This window comes from Pipistrellus kuhlii, unplaced genomic scaffold, assembly GCF_014108245.1.
Source record: "Pipistrellus kuhlii isolate mPipKuh1 unplaced genomic scaffold, mPipKuh1.p scaffold_m20_p_64, whole genome shotgun sequence".
Lineage (NCBI taxonomy): Eukaryota > Metazoa > Chordata > Mammalia > Chiroptera > Vespertilionidae > Pipistrellus > Pipistrellus kuhlii.
Genome location: NW_023425567.1, coordinates 551,622 through 559,024, shown reverse-complemented (window position 1 = coordinate 559,024; position 7,403 = coordinate 551,622).

The following is a 7,403-nucleotide window of genomic DNA, read 5'->3' as shown; positions in this document are numbered from 1 at the left end:
CCAGCCGGGCCGGAGGGCAGGGGCTCACGTCCCCCTGCAGCCGCGCCCCTGACCTCTCCGGGCCCGTGGCTTCATCGCCAAGGCCGCCGAGGGCCAGGCCTCCGCTCTGACGGTGGCGGCCACCTCGATGGGAAGGCCGAAAACAATGTGGTTCAGTGGATAGAGCGTCAGCCTGCGGACTGAAGGGTCCCGGGTTTGGTTCCAGTCAAGGGCATGTACCTTGGTTGTGGGCACATCCCCAGTAGGGGGTGTGCAGGAGGCAGCTGATCAACGTTTCTTACTTTCTATCCCTCTCCCTTCCTCTCTGTAAAAAAAAATCAATAAATAAAATAAACAAAGTGGGAGGACATGGGCCCGGGAGCATCGCCCGGGGACTGCCTGCCGGTGACCGGCTCCTTCCTTCCTCCCGCAGACAGGGGGCGCCGTTCGCAGAGGCGGGCAGGAGGGCAGCTCCAGCCGCGGCCTGCTGAGGGCACGGGCCTCCCAGCCCGAGTCCCCACCTGCCCCTGGGGCCCCGTCTCTGCTGGGGTCAGCAAGGACCGGACAACCCAGAGAGCTGGGAGCTGCGGCCCGTTCTGGACCTGCTGTGTCCTGCGGGCGGGGACCTCTCCCAGGGGCAGGGGTTGGGTGGGGGTGGGGGGTCCAGGCCTGGCGGAAGCCACAGGAGAGCGTGCCTCGGGGGTGCCCTGGGCACCTGCACAGGCCCCGGGTTCTGCAGGCAGGCAGCGGGGCCGGGGCCGGCCCGAGGGCCTGGCAGGGCAGGGGGCAGATCAGAGGGCACGGAGCCCCGCTGGGTTCCCACGCCGGCCCGGGGGCAGGTGTGGCCTCGGGGTCAGGGCGCGGCGGGGGCCAGGGAAAGCCGGGTGTCTGGCCCGGGCCTGCCGGGCGGGAGCGCCGGCCAATTACCCCGCGGTGGCCGGAGCGAGGCTAAGAGGATTTGCCTTTTGTCTGGCTGACGATCCCAGCTCATCGCCCTCCGGGGGCACCAGCCCGATCGCTAATTAAAAGGAAGCCGCCTTCGCCATTGCCCCGAGGCTGCGCGACGTGAAGCCCTGGGGTCACCCCAGCCCCGCGGAGGGGCAGCTCCCAGCGCCGGGCGGGGGTGTCTGCCGGCCAGCAGCCGGCCGCGGCTGAGGCCCACAGTCGCCGGCCGTCCTCCGGGAAGTGCGGGATGGACCCCCTGCGAGGTTTCCACACATGCTCAGCGGCAGAGCCCGTCGTCAAACTGGCCCTCTGTGGAACCCCACGTGGAGCAGGTCACGGCAGAGCTGCTGTGGGAGGGCAGGGGGTCCCAAGGCCAGCGCCCTGCCCACCCGCCCTGGGTCGGGGCACCCCTGAGGGCCGCCCCGGGCCACCCCAGACTGGGATGTGGGGTCCAAACCCCTCTCTCTTACTGCGAGGCTGAGGGGGGTTCCCACTGGCCCCCCGAGGACCCCGCCAGCCGCTGCAGCTGTGGGCCCCCCTCTCCTCCGTGGAGCCGGGAGCCCGGCCGCAGGAGCCGGGGGAGGGAGCAGGCCCAGCGCCCCCCTCCGCCTCCGGGACCCGGGCCTGGGGCGGCAGCCTGGCAGCCAGCACGCAGCTCACGGGCCGCCTGGCGCACAGTGGGCGCCCAGCCATGTGCTCGCTGGGCGAAGGCATCGCGGAGCTCCTGACCTTTAGCTGCCTGAACAGGACTGGGCGCTCAGGACACGGGCAGGCAGGCGGATGAGACCGGTCCTGGACGGCGGGGCAAACTGGCCGTTCTGTGGTCTGTTTTCAGACCTTTGTGGCATTTTCTCGTTGAGCCAGGCTCTGCCAACTACCACCGCAGGCCCACCAGACAGCGCTCCAGGCCTGTGTCCTGGGCCTGCCACCCGCTCGCCCCTCCATGGGCCCGGCGTGCCGCGGAACCTCCCAGAAGCCTGGGTCCAGTGGTGGGGAGGGTGGGCAGTGGGGGGGCCGGGCGGCCGGGGGGAGAGGCCGATGTGACACGAAGCCTGGACGGTCCCTTACAGGTTGGGGTGATGAGGCCACAAGCCAGGGACCGGGGCCGCCCCAGGAGCCGGACGGATTCTGCCCTCGAACTGAGCCCCTGAGGAGGCGGCCCTGCTGACCCTTGGCCGGCTGGTGGCCCCGGGCTGTGCAGAAGGAAAGGTCCCCTCTAAAGCTCCCGGGGAGGTCATGGCCATGCCCCCCGGCGGCCACAGGAGAGCGTGCCCCCTGCACCGGGAGCTGGGGCACCTTTGGGTGCTGTCATGGCTGCTTCTGCAGGACGGAGCCAGGCGCTGACCCAGAGCAATCAGAGGGCAGCCGCCTGTGGGACCTCTGCCCCCACATCCGATGGCGGCGGTCCCTGTGGGGCCCGAGGGACGGCTCAGCGGAGAAGGAGCCCTGGGGTCGCTGTCCGGGCAGGAGTCGGCGGGAGGGTCAGGCCTGCGCGGGCGGAGGCGGGAGCTGCCCGGCTCGTTCCACCAAGGCCGGTGCTGGGCGGGCGGGGACCCGGAGGGTGGGGACCGGGCGGGTGGGACAGGAGGCCCGGGGAGGGGCCGGGTGGGGCCGCAGGAGGTGCGGGTGGGGCGTGTGGGGACAGGCGAGGCTCCCCGGAGCCAGCGCGGCTCAGCCGAGCCCGTGCTGCAGCCCCAGACCCGCCGCCCACGCCCTTTTAAGAACAAAAACAGATATTTGTGTTGCGTGTTGTGTGTGTCGGGGTTCGCTTTCTTGGTGAAGCCAAAACTAGGTGCCCGCCACGACCGTGCGGTCCCCCAGCGCCGAGCGAGGCCGGGGCTGCTGCCAAGGCCGGCAGGGACGGTGATGGTGACCGGCGGGCGCAGGTGTCAGAGCGATTATGGGATTAAGGTGCCCAGGAGGCTCAGCTGCGGGCGCCACACCCAGGCGGGCGGCCCTGGGCCGGGGCACCGGGAGGGGCTTGGACAGCAGCCGGGCCCCTGTACCCCACAGCACCCCCCCCATTGAAGAGTAAGCAGACAATAACAGACGGGGGGGGGCACAGGAAGAAGACGTGTCTGCTGAGGGGGACAGAGCAGAGGGGTGGGGACCTGGGGGTGTCCAGCGGGAGCAGGGCTGGTGATGGGGGAGAGCGGGGGCTTGGGGGGGAAGCCTGCTGCCTAAGGGGGGGCTGTGCCCAGGGCAGTGTCCGCTGCTGGTGGCACAGGAGCCTGGGCCTTCAGGGAGGGGCTGTTAGGCCGCAGGGAGGAGTCCAGGGCAGGGGACTCGGGGACGAGCGGGGTGACACCCACAGGAGCCCGTGAGGGGACGGGAAGAGCCTCCATCGGGGACCAGGAAAAGCATGAGAGGGAGGGACACCAGCCGAGGGATCCCCGAGGGTGATGGAGGCCGGGACCTGGGGGCCCACCTGCCCGCCTGAGCTCCAGCCCCCAGGATCCTGGTCCCGCCCTGAGGCTCCCAGGGTCCCCGCTGCACGGGAGGCGCTGGCAGGCCCTGGGCCTCAGCGGGTCCTGAGAGCGGCCCTCCCTGCTGCGGGCACCCCCAGTCTGGGCGCCCCGAGCCCGGGCGCAGGCCTGGCTGCTCAGATCTTGGCCGCCGGCTGCCCTCCCGCCCAGTGCTGTCGCTGAGGTCCATGGAGCTCTCCCCTCTGGGAACCCAGGCGGGGAGCAGACCCCCCACGGCCACCCCAGGCTCCCAGCAGCAGGCCCCGCCCTGTGGCTGAGTGACAGACAGGAGAAGCCTAGGCCTAGGGTGGGCCTGCTGAGCCCACAGGCGGCTGTGTGAGGAGCCAGGAGGGGGGGAGTATGGGGAGCGGGGGGGAGGGGGCCATGGGGAGCCGGGGGGGGCATGGGGAGCGGGGAGGCCTGCACAGCGCCCCTCCCCCTGTGCCCCCCCTGCTGGGCCCACCCTGGGTCTGCCCCCACCCTCCCACAGGCAGCCGAGGCTCAGCGCCAGGCCCTGCTCAATGTGTGCACTGGGCTGTGGGACCCCCTCCCCCCACCGCAGACCCTGCCCCAAGGCCCAGCGGGGTGGGGGGGATGGGGGGCAGGAGCAGCCGGGTGGCCGGCACCCAGCCTCGCCCCGCCCTGCACAGCCGGGACTCTTGTGTGCGGACTTCTCTGCTGAAAGCCCAGCGCCCTGGGCAGAGTGGGCGGGAGCCAGCTGGCACGCAGCCTCTGCCCGCCGGAGCACTGGGCTGCACTGGCCGTGGGCGGGGGAGGGGGCAGCGAGAGGTCCTGCCGAACGCTGCAGAGCCTGGGGCTCAGTGCACGGTCGCCGCTCCGGAACCTTCTGGATCCTCGTCAGCTGTGGGGCCGCTCCAGGCTGCACTGTCCGCCCGCCGGCCCCCCAGCTCCACGCTCCCTGTCCTGTCAGTTCCCCCCGGCCTCGCTCACCTCCGTTCTCAGGCCTGAAGCATCTCTGCCATCCCCCCTCCCTCCCGACCTCCCTCTCCTGCCTTCTCTCCTGGGCCCAGCCGGGGTGCCGATTCCTCCAGGAAGCCCTCCCTGACCACCACACCCAGGCCCGGCTCCACGCCCTCTGCCCTCCCAGCCTCGGGGGCTGAGGGTGGGCCCCTGGGGGGCAAAGGGCCAGTTTTTCCTTCTTTCTGTCCCTGTCAGCAGGGCTCTTAAAGGGAGACTTTCGTTTGGATTCTGCTCTGGGACCCTGGCCTCCCCAGCCGAGCTCAGTGACGGACAGACAGACGGGCAGAGGCAGACCCCGTCCTGCTTCTGGGGAAGCAGAGGCTCCGGAGCCGGAACGGGCAGAGCCCCAGGCCCCTCGGGGGGCATCCAAGGTGGAGCCGGGGGACGGCTCAGCAGCCAGGGGGCTTCCCGAGAGTGTGTCCTCAGGGGCAGCCGGGACCCCCGCTGGATTAGCACTCGGGCCTCGGAGGGCGGGGGCCGACCAGGAGGCCAGCGAGGCCCCAGGGAGGCACCTGCCCTGCACCTGCAGGCCCGCCCTGCCCTGCGGGCCGCGGGCCTGGCCTGCAGGGGGAGTCAGAGGGCCGCCGCGCCGGCTGCTCCCTGCCAGCGGCCCTCACAGCCGCCCAGGTGGTGGCAGGTCCAGCTGAGTCCAGGGGCACGGGCCCCGGACCAGCCAGGGGGGCGGGCAGGCGGGTCCAGCCCGGGCACTGCTCCGGGCCCCTGGGCTCCCCTCACCTGTCCACTGGCTGACCACCTGCCGCTCCCAGGACTCAGCTTCAGACGCCGGGGCCCGGGACGCCCAGGCGGGCATTCTGGGTGCCAGGCTCTGCCAGACTGAGGACCTGTTGGCAGGCACGTGGCATCCCAGAGAGGCAGGTGGGTGACGCCAGGACCCGATAAAGGAAACGGCCGCAGGGAGACCCAGGCTGACCCCCGGCTCCGAGCCCAGGAGCCCACCCTACGCCAGAGCTCCAGCCCCCACTCCCCGCCGCCATCCCGGCCCCAGACCACAGCCCCCCTGCCCCAGGCCCCCTCAGCCCAGGTCGCCCCCGCCCTGCCCTCCTGACCCCCCCAGCGCTGGCTCTCCCGGGTTCACGCAGCAGCCTGACCCAGATCCTCGCCCTGAGCCCGGTCTTTCCTGTTCCGTCCGGGCGAGGATTGTAGTTGTCACCTCCGCCTGAGACCTGCCCTCACCACCGCCGCCCACTCCCGGGAGCTGTGCAGGAGGAAGACCCCAGAGGGCCTGGCCTCAAATCCTGGGTCTGCCTCTCGCCGCTGGTGACCTTGGACAGAACCCTGTATTCCCCGTGCCTCGGTTTCCCCGTCTGTAACATGGAGCCGGCACTGACCGATTTGGGGGAAGGGTGCTGGGAAGGTTGTGGGCACCTGGGGGCCAGACCCAGGGGCTGGCATGGTGGGCTGCTCAGTGTCCATGGGCCTCAGCCTGCTGGGGGCAGGGGCAGGCAGCAATGAGAGCTGCCTCAGGACGGGGACGGGGAGAGCAAGGGGAGGGCAGAGCCTGGTGAGCTTGGGCAGACGGGAGGGTGTGGGCAGGGGCAGAGGGCACAGCTGGGGACCAGGGGTGCGTGGGGCAGGAGCAGGGTGGGGGAGGGGCTCGCTGGCAGGCGGGGCTCTGCGAGGGGCGGGGCTTTGGGGGAGCTGCAGAGGAGGCAAGGGTCAGGAAGACCTCCTAGGCCACCCCAGGAGCAGGCCTCTGCTCCCCGGCCTCAGGCCGCTGCGGGAACAGCCTGGGCAGGGGGCAGTGCAGGAGGCCGGGGTGCTAAGCTGTCTCCCCGACAGGAAGGGGGCCGGCGGGCACATCTGGAATGAGGAAGGAGGGGCGTCGGAGCCAGCCCATGCCCTTCCTGTCTCCCAGGCCCCTCGGCAGCAGATGCGCCCCCAGGACCAGCTGCCGCTCAGGGCCCTGAGGTCCCTCCCCAGGGACAGCCTGGGGCAGGCCCCCGGCAGAGCTGCCTGGGCCCGGGCCCACGTGAATAAATGGGTGAGCAGGTGGCAGTGAGCCCCCCCTTCACTCTCACGGGCACCCCACGCCCTCCCTGCTGCCAGGCAGGGCCAGGGCAGTGGGAAGGGCCCACGAACCAGCCCACCGAGGCAGGAGCCCTGTTCCGGGCGCAGAGCAGGGGGCCGAGGCGACCACGGCCCGAGGAAGGCTGGGGCGGGCGGGGTCTCGGCCCGGGGCCGGGCGGGCAGAGTGGGCTCGCGCGGGGGCGGGGGGGGGGGGCAGGGCCGCGGGGATGTGCCCGCCGCGGGGGGGGCTGGGCCCGGTTGAACTGTGGCCAAGAAATGAGAACAGTCTGGGCACCGAGGCCTGGCCTCGGCTCTTTCCTCATTCCTGGGCTCGTGGGAGTAGCCGGACCCTGGCGTTCCTCCGCGGCCGCCACCTCGGATCTGCTTACCGTCTCACGGGGACGAGCCTCCTGCCAAACTCCGCCACCGGCAGCCCCGGCCCCGGGCCCACCGCCCCGCCCCTGCCCGCCTCCTGCTGGCGGGGAGACTGAGGCCCACGTCAGGGCGGGCCCGTCCACCTGCCCCCTCCGCACACAGAGGGCCGCCCCCTCGGGCCGCCCACCTGCAGCGCCTCCCCCGGGGCTGGGGCCAGGCTCCGCGGTGCCCGGTGGGCAGAGGGCGGACGGGCTGTTGATCAGAGGTTCCGCCGATGCCAGGCTGCTGGGGCCGCGGGCGGTGGCCAAACCGGCCAGGTGGCATGCCTCCCGGCCCTTGGCAGGAATGCCATTCATCCTCCGGGCATGGTTACCTCGGGCGAGGCCGGCCTCAGAGGAGGATGGTGCTGCCCGGGGCCTCGCTGCCTTCCCATCACCAGAGCGGGCGGGGGGGGGGGGGGCACCCCAGGGCACATGAGCCAAAGCCCAGCAGACACGGCTGGACGGACCACCAGCCACGCCCAGGCCAACTGGAGTCGGGGGGAAGGGAGACACCGAGGGAAGCAGATGGCGCCAGGGGCACCTGGCTGGGGCTCCCCACCCCAGGCTCCCCATTCTCCCGAGAAGAGCC